Source organism: Rhipicephalus sanguineus, unplaced genomic scaffold, assembly GCF_013339695.2.
Source record: "Rhipicephalus sanguineus isolate Rsan-2018 unplaced genomic scaffold, BIME_Rsan_1.4 Seq222, whole genome shotgun sequence".
NCBI lineage: Eukaryota > Metazoa > Arthropoda > Arachnida > Ixodida > Ixodidae > Rhipicephalus > Rhipicephalus sanguineus.
The window spans coordinates 71945-87998 of record NW_023614804.1 but is presented as its reverse complement, the minus strand read 5'-3'; positions in this window follow the sequence as shown (position 1 = coordinate 87998).

Sequence of the window (16054 nt, the reverse complement as noted above, 5' to 3'; positions counted from 1 at the left end):
GTGTATACGTAGATGATGTAAAACTGCAATGAATTTGCATGTTCTACTTAGCTACTGGCGTAAAGGATACTTTGTTGATATACTCACTAACGTGCAATCTTTTAGCAATTTTTCTTCAACGAGACAACAAGTGCAACAGAGAAATGTCTCAGACGTATTGTGTAGTTGCACAAAGCGTCGCAGGACATCGCCGCTATTCGCGCTATTGCCGCTTATGGCTCCTATTACGTGGCGATTAGTAATACGAAAAATATTTAGGAAGGCCTAAAATAGGAAAACAAATATAAGTAAAATAGAGAGGTGGTTGTGTATCAAACATTCTCATTGAATGAGCACAGAAACACAATACAGACGGCGCCCTTAATAGCTATGAGGATGAAGTATCGTCAACTTGCCTGTTGAGACAATAGAAAATTCGGTGCCTATGGAAAATTGCCTGAAACAGCTCGTTGGGATGTCCATTAGTAAAACGGAGCATTCAGTAAAACAACGCTTTTCGAATCCCCTTCCTAATATCTTTAAGGTGGCTCCTAATGATTTTCGTTATTATATGTTTTTATTTATAACACCCTCAGGGCCAAATGGCACTGAAGAGGGGAGTGGATAAAATACACGAAAATTACAGAATTAAACAGTGCAGTGAATTCAGGTAACAAAACATTTCTCCAGATTATACAAAGAATAGTAGTTATTTCAAAGCAACAAATATTAAATTCAAATAAAATAAACAAACAGAAGCAGTGAGTACAGGTAACAGGTTCTCCTGGTTATACAATGTTATCTAATGCTTCGTGAAAAGTTTGCAGTCAGTGATGGTTGCAACGCTTGAGGGAAAGTGGTTCCAGTCCTGAGATGTACGGGGAATAAAGGACTGAAAGAAAGACTGAGTGTGGCATGATGCGATTCCTACCTTATTACGATCATCAACGCCGTTTGAAATGTACACAGGCCGGAGTATGAGGTCATTACTAAATGTTGGATGGTGGAAAATTTTATGAAATAGCGAAAGACGGGCGACTTTGCGTCGGTGAGCCAATGGAATAAGTGATAAGTTATTTTTCATTGAGGTTCTACTGGCAGTGCGGTTGTAGTTAGAGAGGTTGAATCTAGCAGAGTTATTTTGTACTAGTTCAAGAGAGGTGATAAGGTTATCATGACTTGGATCCCATATGGCAGATGCAAACTCAAGTTTGGAGCGTATGAGAGACTTATAAAGTATTAGTTTTAAGGAGGAGGGTGCTTTGGAAAAGTTACGTCATAAGTAGCTGCAAACTCAGTTTCGCTGTTTTCTTAAGCGGGAAGCAGAATATTTCGTACTATACACTCAAGACACGCCCACATAACAACATATTTGTTTTCACAATCGCCTTGGCAACGTGTAAATGTGTAAATAGTAGCAGAAATAAGGCAGACAGAAGAATAAAGCACAAATCTTATTTTGGGAGTGCGTTACAAAAGACATACTGCAGTGACCAGACCGCAAAAAATGTGCAGAGACCTAGGTAATGTATGTGATGCTAAATCACAGCTAAGAAAGCACTTATGTAAACAATCAAATTATGAGTTCATAAATTCTCTGAATAAATGTAGATGGAAGTGAAAAATACGGTACGCCAAGATATTTTGTTAGGCAAACGCTTGCCCTATTAGATTTAGCATCAGTACCAGTGGTACTAAAGTTGTTTGAATGTTATTTGCATATAAGTTAATTCACTGCATGCAAGTCCAACTTACATCCACGAGATCCTTCAAATCGTTGCTATGTAAAATCCACGCGACGCAAAGCAACCCCATTCTTGCGCGCATCACATTTCGTTACGGAGCAAGGCGCAAGAGAATCTTCAATAACGACACTGTAACAACATCAGAATTTGTGCAATAGACGCCGCACTCAGTGGAGTGCGCGACGCAGGACAGTTGCTAAGAGCAAGTGTCGCGGCATTGGCGCAACTAAAAAGAGAATAAATGGATAAAACAAAAGGTACATGGGCTGGGCGTAGACGTCCGCGTGGTTGTCTTCCTCATCTTCTACCCTCACTGGATGACTCTGGCGGAAAAATGAAATAACGTCACTCCCCCTAGGCTTTTTCAGATGGCTTAGTGGCACCAGTACCAGCTTGAGAAGCGGAGTTTGGCCAGCGATTATTGTTTCGCACGGTTGTGTTGCGATAGAAGTATCTTGTATCTTAAGATACACGATACGTTATCGAATGTATCGGAAATACAGATACAAATACTTCTTTTTCAAGACGTATCGCGATACAGATACAAGATACCCACACACTATCTAAGATAGTATCTACGATATATGTATCTTCGATACTGCCTAGCACTGTCGGAGGCGAATATTTCAGATGCCTTGTCTAGGCTAATGCGCAGCTGATCAGTAAAATGGCTGCTTGAACCTGGTGGACGGTAACAGCAGCCGATTGATAGAAAATACCTCGCAAGCAACCCAGACAACTGTGATGCCGGAGTTAGTGTTCACGAGGAACGAAGAAAGACTTTTTTTAATGCCTAATAACACACAGGTATGATCGCACTCTTGAAAGTGCGATCATACCTGTATGTATTATAGATGCTTGTAAGGGCAATAATTTCAGTGTCATATATTGCTGCAGACAGCCAGGTCTCAGTGAAGGCGATAATGTCTGAGTCAGCATCATCGAGACAGCTTGATATAAGATCGCGCTTCGACATGAGGCTTCGCGTGTTTGCAAATGACACTGATAATGAAGGAACATTACGATCTGCCTGTGCTGCAGCATAACTAGCACTTGTGATTTGGCCTAGCTATCTCTTTAACTCGATGACGGAGTTAGCGATACCATCGTAGACATGTCTTGTGGACCCAATCCGTAGTTTGTCAACCGAAAGCTTAAATGGCTTATGTTGTGTTTTCGCAAAATCAAGCAGCTTTTTCCTGACCTGCCGAGTTGCCAGGGAAACACCTTTTCGGACTGAAAATGCTCTTCCCTTAAGTGACGGTCCACGAGACAAGATTCGCTCCTTATCTTTGAAGAAAGCGAGGCAATGACAGGCCTTCTTTTACCTGCAGCAAACCTGCCAAGTCGGTGCACGCGCTCAAATTGTCCACCTGTTAATGTGACTCCCAGTTTTTCTGCGAAGAATTTGATTACGTGCTGCTCGGACGCTGTCCAATCCTCCTTAGGATCGTCATCTAGGCCGAAGAAAACTATACTCGAACGCCGCATTCTGTTTTCCGTGTCGTTACATTGCGATGTAATAGCCGTATTTGTTCTGACACCATTCGGACAGCATCTGTATTTGTCATGGTTCCCCCGTCGCCTTGTGTATCTATAGACTGCTCTAGTGCCGCCATTCTAGCGTTTAATTGCTTAATTTCTTCATAAGCAGCAGCCTGCTTTTCGGCGCTACTTTTTAACTCTGTTGACAAGGCGGCAAGCTCCTTTTCGAGCTTCTTAATGGTGTTTAGAGCCTGGGAAAACGCATCAGCTTCGGTCTTACTCATGGGACCAGGATTAGATTCTACGTCACCCTAAACCATAAGTAAAACATCAAATAAAAATCCAGACACGGCAGACGAAAAGTGTTTCGCCTGTCGCATCAAATCAGACATACAAGGTGGGCACGACAACGCCAGCAGGCAGTAGTTGCTACTCTTAACACATGCTGCATGGTTCAAATAACTGACCTGCAAAAGCAGCGAACGTGAGTACGCCATTCCCAGTGCGATGTCGTGCCCAAACTGGAAGGCTTGAAGCGGCCCTTTGTATTGCCGTGCGTTTCTTATTATCCCTTTTGCTGTATTCGGTTTTCGCCCAGGAAGACTGTCAGCTACGCTCAGCGCAAACCGCGCCTCATTGTTCGAGAAGCTTCGCGATTATTGTAGATCGTTTTGTTAAGACTGCGCGCAAGACGCGAACACTCGAGCTTATTCTAGAGCTTGCGCGACAACCAGCGATAATGCTGGAATATTCGACGGCACGTGTATAAATGCCGCCGCGCTTCACCGCTTGTCAGTTTTATCGACGGCCGACACCCTGTTCACCGCTATCAGTGTACAGCGTGTATTGCTGTACTTTGGTCTTCATTGCCCTGCCACAAGTTCGGCCAAATAAAGAGTTTCATCTTGAACGCGCCGACTGCTGTCTTCGTGGACGTCACGACCCCGTGACAATATCTTCCGCCACTCACTTCAGTCGATCCTGAAGTGGATCCGTGTTGCCAGATGGGTCAGGGACTTTCGTCCAGACTCGGCATCCGGTGCCTTGAAACAATCCTTGATGTAGACTGGTCGACAGGCGGTTCTTGTTTCCACTCGAGAAGGGCGGAAAGGATCGCGCCGGTGACGGTGGCCTGCAAGAGCAGCGAACGTATGCCATTCCCGGTGCGATGTCGTGCCCCCACTTTAAACAACGCGAATTGAGCCGAAAACTGAACCATATAACAGCTCCGAATGCAGCCACGGCATTCGTTTCCGCGAGCGATGCGAGGCGGGTCTACTCCGGTGGCGGCGCCTGGCGGCTAAAAGCCGCACTAACGCCGACGGCGGGTTCTCATTGCGCTCCTCTCCTTCGCCCAGGCACACAAAGAAAGAGAAGGCGCTGGTTGGTTTCATTAGGTTCTGTCTAACAATGAAATGAGCCCCTCGAAATTATTCCCCTTCTTCAGGATAGCTGGTGCAGTTTTTCGACATCTTGACCGGACAGCCATCTGCGAGCTACATTCACCCTCTCGATGCCGGCCAGGAAATTCTTCTAATCAACATGATTCTGGCGGCCCGCAGACCTGTGATGCCTATGACTCCCAGGCACCGACGCATGAAATTATCGACAGTTGCCACGCCGCCCAGCATGTGATGTCATGCGGTCCTGGCTACATATACCCAGTGCTGACGGACTGGTCTTTCAGTGGGCAAAACGGCAGCGGGACTGCAACCATGCTTAACAGGCATGTGTTTCTTCTCGTGCAGGTTAGTTACTTCTCCAATGTCAAATGTTTTAGAAGTAACGATGTTTGTCTCTTGCTGCTGTTTTGCCCAAACAGTACGGAAAGTGCGTTCTTGAATTATTTGTCGTTTTTTGTGAATTTATTTGTTCTGTGCGGGGACATCGAGCCAAATCCAGGGCCTAATCACTCGCTTAGCACTAACGCAGGCTCGGGTACTAACCATGAACTTCTTCTCAGCATCCTCGAAGGACAGAAAGAAATGATTCGCCGTATGGACGAATTCAGTGCTACGCAAACTTCCCTGACTGTCACGCTAGATCAGTGCAAGACAAGGCTTGATTCGCTTGAGTCGTCCCTTACCCGCTTATCGGCTACGCATGAGAAGGTATTAGCGGTGGAGACTTTAGTGCATGGATTAGAAAAGAGTGTTGTTACAATCGCAGATAAGGTAGATGAACTTGAAAATCGCAGCCGACGAAACAATATCATCATTCATGGGCTCAGTGAGCCACAGGATGAAACTATGGAATCGCTTCTTAACACAGTACGCAAGGATTTCTTGCAAGATAAACTGAATGTATCAATTGGCGGTATTGAAAGATGTCACAGGCTTGGAGCAAAATCTTCTAACAAATGTCGACCGGTTATTATTAAGCTTCTTGATTACCGCGAAAAGGTTTTGATCTTTAAAAACTGTACAAAACTTAAAGGGTCTAATCAGTACGTTACGGAAGATTTCTCCGAAAGAGTACGTACCGTTAGAAAGAAATTGTGGGACAGCACCGCCAGCCAAAGAGCCCGCAAGGAACGCGTGAAACTCATTTTTGATAAAGTATCAATAAATGGAAAACTTTACATGTGGAATGACGAAAATGATGAGATAACAGCCGTTCCAAAGCGAGCACATTCGTGACAAGGGAAGGGTTCTTATCCACTGAAGCTTATGAACGTTAACTGCAGGAGCATTGTAAGCAAAGCTGCTGATTTAGAATACCTTATTTCTGTGCACGATCCAGACGTGGTAGCACTTACTGAAACCTGGCTTCACGACGGAATATATGACAATGAATTTGTGCCTCCCAAATTTGAAGTTCATCGTCGCGATCGCAATAAAAGGGGCGGTGGCGTTGCGTTATTGTTCAAGAAAAAACTAAAAGTTGTGCGTATGAATGACCCAGTAGATACAGAAAGTTTATTCTGCAAAGTTTATTGTGATCAACATTGCGTGATGGTTGGTGTTGCTTACAGACCACCAGGTTCTCATATAGAAATGCTAGAAGATTTAAAAAGTTACATTCAGAACAATACAAACAGCAATACCAAGATCGTATTGTGTGGGGATTTCAATCTTCCGGCTATTGATTGGTCTACCTTTTCAGCTGGTAACAGCGATGTCGCTAATGGCGAAGAGCTAATTGACATTGCCTTTTGCTGACTTAAACCAAATAGTCAAAGAGCATACGCGCATACAAGGTAGTAGTATGTCCGTCCTAGACCTTGTCTTTGTACGTAGCAACATTCCTGGCGAAATTCAGTGCGATGTAGTTAACGGCATTTCAGACCATAAAGCTGTCTTAGTTGAATTAAGTTCCATTATGCAAACAAGGTCAGCTAATGTAACTCGCGTGCCTGTCTATTCTTCTGCCGATGACACTAGCATTATAGATAGATTGGAATTATCATTCGATGAACTTCTTGAAAGTAAAGTAAACGATCCTGATAATGTAAACGCAATGTGGTTAAAGTTCAAGAACACTGTGCATGCTTGTATTCAGCTCTTCGTCCCATTTAAGCTTAGGAAAACAAATGTGTCTAATCCGTGGATCACGAGAAATATTATTCACCTAAAAAGGAAAATCAACCGCCTTAAAAAACAAAAGAAGAAACACAGCACTGATAACATACGTAATGAAATCAGCCTCTTGTCCTCGAATCTTAAAACTGAAATTCGTCATGATCGGAATGCTTTTTATAGTGTTCATTTAAGTAGGCTATTAAAAGAATCACCCGCTAAATTTTGGAGATACATATCGCCAAAAACATCTCGTACTAACACCTTTGTGATAAACGATCGCTTAACGTCTGATGAAACAGAGATATCTGACGCTTTTAACGAACATTTTAAGTCTGTCTTCACATGCGATAACGCACGCACACCTCATTTTGCTGGATTTGAAAACCTGCCCGCCATTGATGATTTGGAAATTGATGAAGCAGGAGTGTTTAACCTTTTGTTGAAGTTAGACGTGAAGTGGTCGTCTAAATTTCTCACAGTCATATTCAATGCATCTCTGTCATCAGGTACATTGCCAGACGACTGGAAACTGTCCAAAATAAAGCCTTTATTTAAAAGTGGTAACAAACAACTTATTGCAAATTATCGGCCTATAGCTCTAACCTGTTGCTGCTGTAAGTTATTAGAGCACATCATACATAAACACATTACTTCCTTTCTTGATACTCATTCTATTCTCTCACCCGGTCAGCATGGCTTTAGACGAGGTTTTTCGACCACAACCCAACTCGTTGAAGCAGTTCATGACTTCGCCTGTGCTATAAACGACCGAAGTCAAATCGATATAGTGTTCTTGGACTTCGCCAAGGCGTTTGATAAAATATCCCACACGAAACTACAAATTAAATTACGCGGAATACTGAAAAACAACCAGCTTTGTAATTGGCTTCAAGCATACCTGACATCTCGGCAGCAGTATGTTGTTTACAATGTACTTCCAAGTAAACTTCTACCGGTCGTATCGGGAGTTCCCCAAGGCTCCGTACTGGGACCTTTGCTTTTCTTGCTTTTCATAAATGACATTGGTGACGGGTGCAACTCAAGACTTCGGTTGTACGCGGATGATTGTGTTTTATATTCTGTTATAAATTCACATGATGATCAAGTCAAACTGGACGCTGACCTCAATCGCATAATGCAATGGTGTGATACATGGCAGATGTGTGTGAATTATGCTAAAAGTGTTGTTTTGACTATTACAAAAAAGAAGCACCCTATGATTTTTTACTATTCAGCCGACGGGAACCAACTTTTACGTGTTTCAGAATTCAAGTACCTAGGTCTTTACATAAGTCATGATCTGCGTTGGAGTCATCATATAAACCACATTGCTAATATCGCCATGTCAAAATTACATTATTTGAAGCGATGCCTTCGTAACTCTTCTAAAGATATTAAACTTTTAGCATACAAGTCTTTGGTTTTACCCCTGCTTGAATATGGCAATATAATATGGGACCCATTTACCGCTGTTGATATCAATAAACTGGAAAGGGTGCAAAATAAAGCAGTCAGGTTTATTTTCAACCAGTATGGTATTACGAGTGTTACTGAACTAAAAGGTAGAGCAGGTTTGCGGACATTATCAGACCGAAATAAAATTGCTCGCCTAAATTTTCTCTTTAAAGTTGTCAAAGGCAGACTAAAAAGCCACACTCAAGAATACGTCATGTTTTCCTCAGGTTACGCCACAAGACGCAGAAATCCTTTCACTTTAGTTCCTTTTCAAACAAGAAACAATGTTTTCAAGTACTCCTTTTTCCCTCGCACGGTCTTCGAGTGGAACATGCTGGATAGTAAATTGGTTGAAGTGGATGACGTAGAAGAATTTCAGGCACTCATTGAAAATATTTTTTGAATTATCTTTATGATTATGTTTTCTTCTTCCTTTGTTATAGACTTTGTACTTCCATTTCTGTATTACAGATGATGTCTTGTTCAAGATTTGTTTTCTTCTATTGTATTGTTATTTTGGTTTGTACTGATGTTAATACCACCCTGGTACGGCCCCTAACCACGGGGCTAGCAGTATTGTAAAATAAATAATAATAATAATAATAATAATAATAATAATAATAATAATAATAATAATAATAATAATAATAATAATAATAATAATAATAATAATAATAATAGCTGTTCTAAGTGAAATACAATATATGAGGTTTATATCATTGTTGCTGTGGATTTCTGCAGTGTAGACGCACTGATTCAAATTTATGACCACGGAGTAACGGCAGAAGTAACGTGTGTCACTTTTTTCGGTAACGGTAACGCGTTAATTACCTTTTTATGTAGGTAACGTAGGGCGGTAGCACTTCCTTTTATGTTAGCGTAATAAGGAACGTATTTAGTTACTTTTTTTTTCGGTCACGGCTACAGCACTGTAAGTAAGGAACGCACCAGCTGCCGAGATCTTGCGCATTGCGCATTTGTGAATGTCTGCATGCAAGTGAAAGAATTCTGCCTCGCAGAATTCTTTACCTTCTTGATGATTGAGTTGCATTCGATGTGCTTAGTCTTTTTGTGCTCGAAGCGTCTGTCGAAAGCAGCGCACCTTCCGGGTCGGTGCTGTTTCGACCAGATGGGCCCCTTTTCTGCTTGGCAGATGCGCGGGTGCTACTTTTCGCATTTCACGGGCACGCGGACCGAGTAATGAGCAGCCATCCATCTCGGCCCCGATCGCATTCCGCGGCTCGAACCGTGTCATTTTTCCCCCGCGGCGCCTGCAAGGCCGATAATGGTCGCGAGCAACTGTCAGAGCCCTATTCGCTGAAATAAAGGAAGCGCTGGATTATTAATCGGCGCCCCGAGCCTTGCTCTCCGTTCCGCCTGGCCGCGGCTCAGAAAAAGGGCGATTTTCGGTTTGGTGCGCCTTCACTTGTGCTACGGCAGTAAAACGCAGCACAGTGCAAGGACCATAACGCTGTGCAACGCGAAATTTCAGTGGTCACTGCATTTCACGCTCAGTTGGCAGACGTCACTGCTATATACATCGTTGTAACTGGAACTGCTTTCACAGAACTTCCTCCATTGTACATGCAGTGTCTCAAAATATGGCCGCGTAGACACATCTGGAGACTAGAATATGCTTTTATGTGGCTGTGTGAAGTATATTCTACAGAAATGAAGAGATGTCACGCATTTCGATACGAGCGATGGGAATAACTCTAAGCTTCAGCGATTTCAAGTCAGTTACAATCAAAGCAGCCCCCTCTCGAAGTGAGCAGAGCAGTTCTCGCATGTACGATTATGTAGCTCACAAATTACGGGACAAAACACGAGAAGCCATTGTTACAGGGATGTTTTGGCGATGCTTACGTTCGAAGAACAATATTTTTCAAAAAGACCAATAATGAGAGATAGGCATCATGACAAAGAAAATGAAGAACCGACTTGGCTCAGTCAACGCGCTTACTTGTTGATTATTGATATTTTTACTTCTTCAAAGTACCTCTTGGTTCTCAGCCTCTCTTAGGCACTATAGTGGGTGCGTGTTATGACCACCTGCAACTGATATTGTAAATAAATTTGGTAACAGTTCCCAGTTAATTGCCCCGCCATTGCCCAACATTGTGGAGGAGGTGGAGATTTATCAGTATGAGGAATGTATAAGCCATGCAGCGTCGATACTTTTGCGTCGATTATGTTACACAACACAACGGAATCTGTTGAAATAAACGTAATTTGCATATGATTGCAAATGGTTCATGTGTGTTCGAGTTTCGTTTTGGTCTAACGAGTGATTTAGGTGCTTACAATTTGACATGTTGCGGAGTTGTTATGTTCAGCTTTGTGAGCGAGTCATTGGATCATGCTTCCGTCATAAGAGGTCGTTGGACAATGAAACGTGAGAACATTTGTATATGTGAACCGATTCAACGGCAATATCTTCTAAGAGAAGGGGAAAAAGAAGGTGAGAAAAATGACACATCTGCTAGGGCACATTTCGCTGAAACGCTATTATTGTACTTCTTCGTATGGCAAGTGTGGCGGTTTGATGCGAGTTCAAGTACGTAGCATGCAAAAATCTGCACAAAAGAGAAGAAGCGCTGATCTTGAAGTGATTCTTTAGTGAGAGCAAGCATTCCAGATAGATGTTTCCGAACATCCATACAGCGCCGTAAAAATGCACCATCTTTTTATAAAATATCGCAGAAAGCTTTTATACCAGCACGTTGTCTTCATAAGGGATAAATCAGCTAGCGTGGAAATACGGATGGACGCATGGAGTGCGTCGTTAAAGGCCAACTGCAACGAAATTTGACTTGGACAGAATTCGCTTGGAATGCGTTTTATATGTTGGGTAAGTAATGTTAATCACAGTGAAAAATCTTGCAGTCGCGTATTTCATTTATAATCGGTGCTCTAATTGTCAGCTAACAGACGACGCGGAACCCTAGCGGTGTGCCCGGGCAAATCGGACAGAAACGGAAATGACGTAAATCACAGTCCACGGCCGACGTGAGCAGAACACTCTGCAGCCGCATCACTTCCTTTTCTGCGTCGCGCCCCTGTACGAGCGGCTAATTCAGAAAAGTTAACTATTTTGCAGGACGAAATGCAGGGCCGTAGGCTGCTGGAACACGTATGTTCCGGACGGGACTAGCTTTCACGCTTTTCCGAAACACGTAAAGCTGCAATAGCTGCGGGTTATCGCAGTGAGGTGAAAGGAATGGAAGCTATCGAAGAGCGTGGTACTTTACGTGGCGCACTTCAAAGACGACTTTACGTACGACCGGTCTCTTTTCGCCGAAATACTGTTGAAACTAGACATGTGCGCCGGACCCAAAATCACCGGCGGCGGCGCGTGAACGGCGCGGGGTTCATCGGACCGGCGGCGGCGTGGCGCGGGGGGGGGGGGGGGGGGGGGGGGGAGGGCGAAGCATTGAATGGGATAAGTACACGCTGTAATGTTACATGAACGAGGGCTAGCAGCTAACTCTTTGTGCTCCGATCTCACTTAACTCTACAAAACGCTGGTGTATGGCAGTACGGCCGCTGCCGGAAGAGAAGCGGTTTTCGGTCGGTTTGTCGTATCAGTGGTCCGAGCGCGAAGCAGTGAGATCACAGCGCTCAAAGTGCGTAAAAGGTATACGAGGCGTTCGCTGGGGGATGTCTGCCGAAATAGCGCGCGTGCCAGCGCTCTCGACCGCGCCCTTATAGCCAAAGTTCACAGTTGCTGCTGAGTTACGCAGTCCCTCTCCCCAGACATCCCTTCCTGATCCTTCGCCCAGCTAATGACGGGCGGGGCGTTTCCTTCTGCTTGAGGAGCAATTGACGGCAGGCCTCGCACGCGGGTTGATGTTATTCCATGTGACGGAGATGGCCAGCTTGTTTTATCTCTGCTTTAGCCATGTTCCTTGCCAACGCTCGCGAGATTTTACTCGCGGGTAGAACATACAATGCGCGGAGCGATGTTATCAATTTTGTGTTTATACTGATCATGACGGCGATGGTGAAAACCTGTCCTGAGTGTGTATACAATTGCTAACGCAATAAAAAATATACAAAAAACCGTCGAAGCGGACTCGCCTTTTTCCTGGAAAGCTGCATCGTTCCCGCTGTAAAGAGTGTGTCCGTTGGGAGAATCGTATAATCCGGCGCCTTTTCCATTGGTTGCGTCCTCGCCTTCAATACCCTTCTTACAGCGGACATCTCCTCGCCACTTATTTCTTCATAAAGCACGCGTACAATGTCAGCACTAAGCGTTGAAGCTATCATGATTTCTCGTTTGTCGGCTGCAGTCTGTTATCTCTGCATGCGTGGTCGCAAACGCACAAAATGGAGCGAAATCAGGTAATCGCGCACGATAGTCTTGCGAGAGAAGCAAGTGCGGGTGGGCGGCTGCATAGCAAATCAGTATGGGAGACAATTAACAACTGTTATTTCTCGTACATGGACCAGTCGATAGTATGTACCCTGATGTCACGTGAATCACTGTTCTGGCACCACGAAGTGCACCAAAAGACAAGAAACGCCGAGAGAGAATAACGTGCTCGTTGTTTTTGTTTTTTTGTTGTATTTTCAGACAGTGGCGCACCGACGGGGGGGGTTTTGGGGGTTGTAACCCCCCCCTGAGGCCGACCTGACCCCCCCCCCCCCCCGTAACTGCTTCACGGTCATTGTCACCGAGAATCCAACGTACACGTTCAGGTGGCCTTGTTAACGTTATCATTTCAATTCAAGAGGTGGTTTCAGGTCGAATTTCCTTCATTTAATGTGTTGTATTCAGTCATCTACTCCTAAACAGAAAGAGCGAAAACCGCAAGTTCTGTGACTCTGTGTTCACTTCCAGTGAAGCAGTTTTGGACGAAAGAGAAGATGCTTTCACGGGTCGTCGGTTTGACCCCTCTTCTTTTCCTGTCCCCTCTGATTACTGCAATAGAGCAAGGAGATAGTTCGGAATCTTCGAAACAAGCTATTGTTCTTATTCTCGGGGGAAGTCTAAAACGGGACGGTGTACAATGATAATGCGGCGCGTGACTTAGCCACAGACGTCGGTGCACAGTGCATGTGACATCAAAAACTATTACGTATAGCAGCTAATCCAGCTGTGTACGCAGTGCTACATACATGTATGTTCAGAACAGGAGTTCGCAGTGTTGTTTACCGTTTATAACATTATTATCCGGTTCACACCTGCACACACGCCAATTATATTTGGTTACTGGGACGCTTCTAATGCAATTAGAGATTAGAATATCAAGTGCCTAAATAACATTAAATTGTCGGTGTCACATGGCTTGGTTTGATGGACCTAATGGAGCGACGACAGAGTTGCGCAACAAGTATATGTTGGTTTTGCCTCGAATGTGCAACTTTTTCAAATTCTACGTCACAAAACTCATTTTATAGAAATAACAAGCGTTTTCATGTACATTCAATGCCTTACTCGCTATGGATTAGAAACTCGCTTAAGCGTGATGAACATTTCCTGTTACGATGCCGATGGCATTCTCATTACTTTTTCTCAAATCCTTGATATTATAGTGAACACGAATTGTGTCCGTCACGGAGCACCTTTCTTTTCCTTTAAATACTCAATAATATACGCTCTCCTGCCGACAAACATTCCTTTTTCATCTAGATGGGTTCTACAAAACATAAAATGAAAATGAGGTGGGATAGCCACTTCAACCAACAAGACCACAATTTCGATCAAGCCAAACTTTACATTCTACAAATTTACGGTCACCACGGGAGAGGAAATACATGGAATCGTATTTGATACTATTTGATACACAAATTTCAATCCCTACACCCATCAGGAATAAATCTAGCTCGTGGTAATTTGGAATCACTAAAAGCCATAGCATGATTTCTATAATATTAAGAGACATAAAGTACGCTCAGCCTTCAAATAACCTGGAAAAATATTCTATTCGCAACATAAAATCCCTACTAGCCTCCATCGTACACTAACAATGTTCTTTTTTAAAAATATTGCAAGTTCTCCGCGCCTTATTCCGACTGTACCCCCCTGCCTTTTTTTTCTTTTTTTTTTCCCTCCTCCTTCTTCTTACTGGACAGCCGCCCAAGTTTTGAGGCCATCGATGACTCTTGATGCGTATGTCCGCCAATGACTTCACCCATTAAGCACGTGTGGGCTTCAAAAGTACACCGCCCGCTTGCCCCACCATCTTCTGCAGCCCTTTGTGAGTGCTAGACGCGCCGCCCTTTCCAAGTTGCTTCCTTTCCTGCAGCCCTTTCCAAGTTGCTTCCATACTCCGCTCTTTTCTTTGTCGAGCCTTCTACGGCTCTCGCTTTGGTGCGGGGTGCCGAAAAAAGAAGGAAAAAGAAACGGTCTTGTTGACATATCCCCCCCCCCCCCCCGAGCGCGTGGCCCGCAGCCGAGGATGGGGACGGGTGGTTCGTGAAAATGTTTTCAGCATTACGAGCACAATAGCGCGTTCTCTGCCTTCTCCAAAAGTCTGGCCACCGGAAGAGCGAAACCGAGGCATCCTCAACAAAACTGCTTGTACTGGCTGCGACGCCCGCTGTATCAGCGGAACTGAGAACCTGTAAGAAAGACGGGAAAGACGTCCACAATTTTGCAAAGACGCAGACCACCGAATCAATTTTCTTGAAACTGTAGTCCTCGCAGCTGAAACCAATTACCAGAAATATGAATGCTGGCAGATACAAGCTACCCAGTCGTGAACCACGCTGAAGGCAACCCACACGTAGCGTCTTCGCTTTTCACTGCGCAGAGCCTAAGAAAATAGAAAAAAAAGATGTCTGCTTACAGCTCACACACTCCGGCACTCCAAGTATCCCCCTTTCCCTGTCTCTCACCTAACAGTTTACCTCGACACATCCACACGCCAAAGAAGCTCCCCACCCCCTTTTACTCTTCAACTCATTCCCAACGGTCAAGCCCAAGCACTCCTCTGTTCTTCTGCTGACGAGCACCGCCGCCTCCTGACTCACCCTTTCATACCGGACGAACAAGAAAAGAAGCCTTCTTGGTTTGTCTCGCTCCCTCGAACTCTCAAGAAAGAACCGTATGGATTCCGAAACGTAGGGACAATGCTCACTCAAAGTTCCAAAGATAAGAGGCCGTCGGCGGCGCTTCGAAACAAGTGTTTTCTGTTTTCTTCGGGGCTTGCGTTTTGTGCAGGCAAATGGTGTCGCCAGCGGGGTGGTCAGGCATTTTTTTCTTAACTTTGTTGACAGCGGACGGATGAGGTGCATTGGAGCGGCGAGAAGAAAGGCGACCTCGTAGTACGCGGCTCATTCGTCAAAACGACCGCAAACCCCGGAGGCCGTACAGCGTACAGCTCGAGCACATGACGATTTTAGTTTAAGCACATACACTGTCGTTCCTGCATTTCTGAGCAAGCCTTGGAGCAACTAGTGTGTGCGTCGCCAGCCATGCCGCAGTACTGCACACACGCAGGGACCCCAAGCAAGCACGAATGCTATGCGAAATCCATACGTTGCGAAGACGGGAGGAGTAAGACGACGTGGCAGAATGAGTAAATGTTTTGAAGGCGGTGGGACAAGAAAAAGGGGCTTTGGAAAATGCGAAAGGTATATTGGGGTGCCACGTTTTCTTTTTTTTTTTTTCAGTAGGCAACTCTCGCTCTCTCTCTTTTTACCACTTAATTCTTTTTTGTATGTTGTACATCGGACGGAAAAGTCCGCTTTGCTAGAACTTGCTTCTGTGTCTGCTGCGCGAGTCTGCGTCGACAGTGACCTACCACACCAGACATCTCGCTGACGTGCCAGTCGAACACGATCCTCACCTACTTCCCGACAAAGATTCCGTGTTCCAATTCAAGAGAAGCAGCAAAAACACCGGAATGCCCGATTACGGCC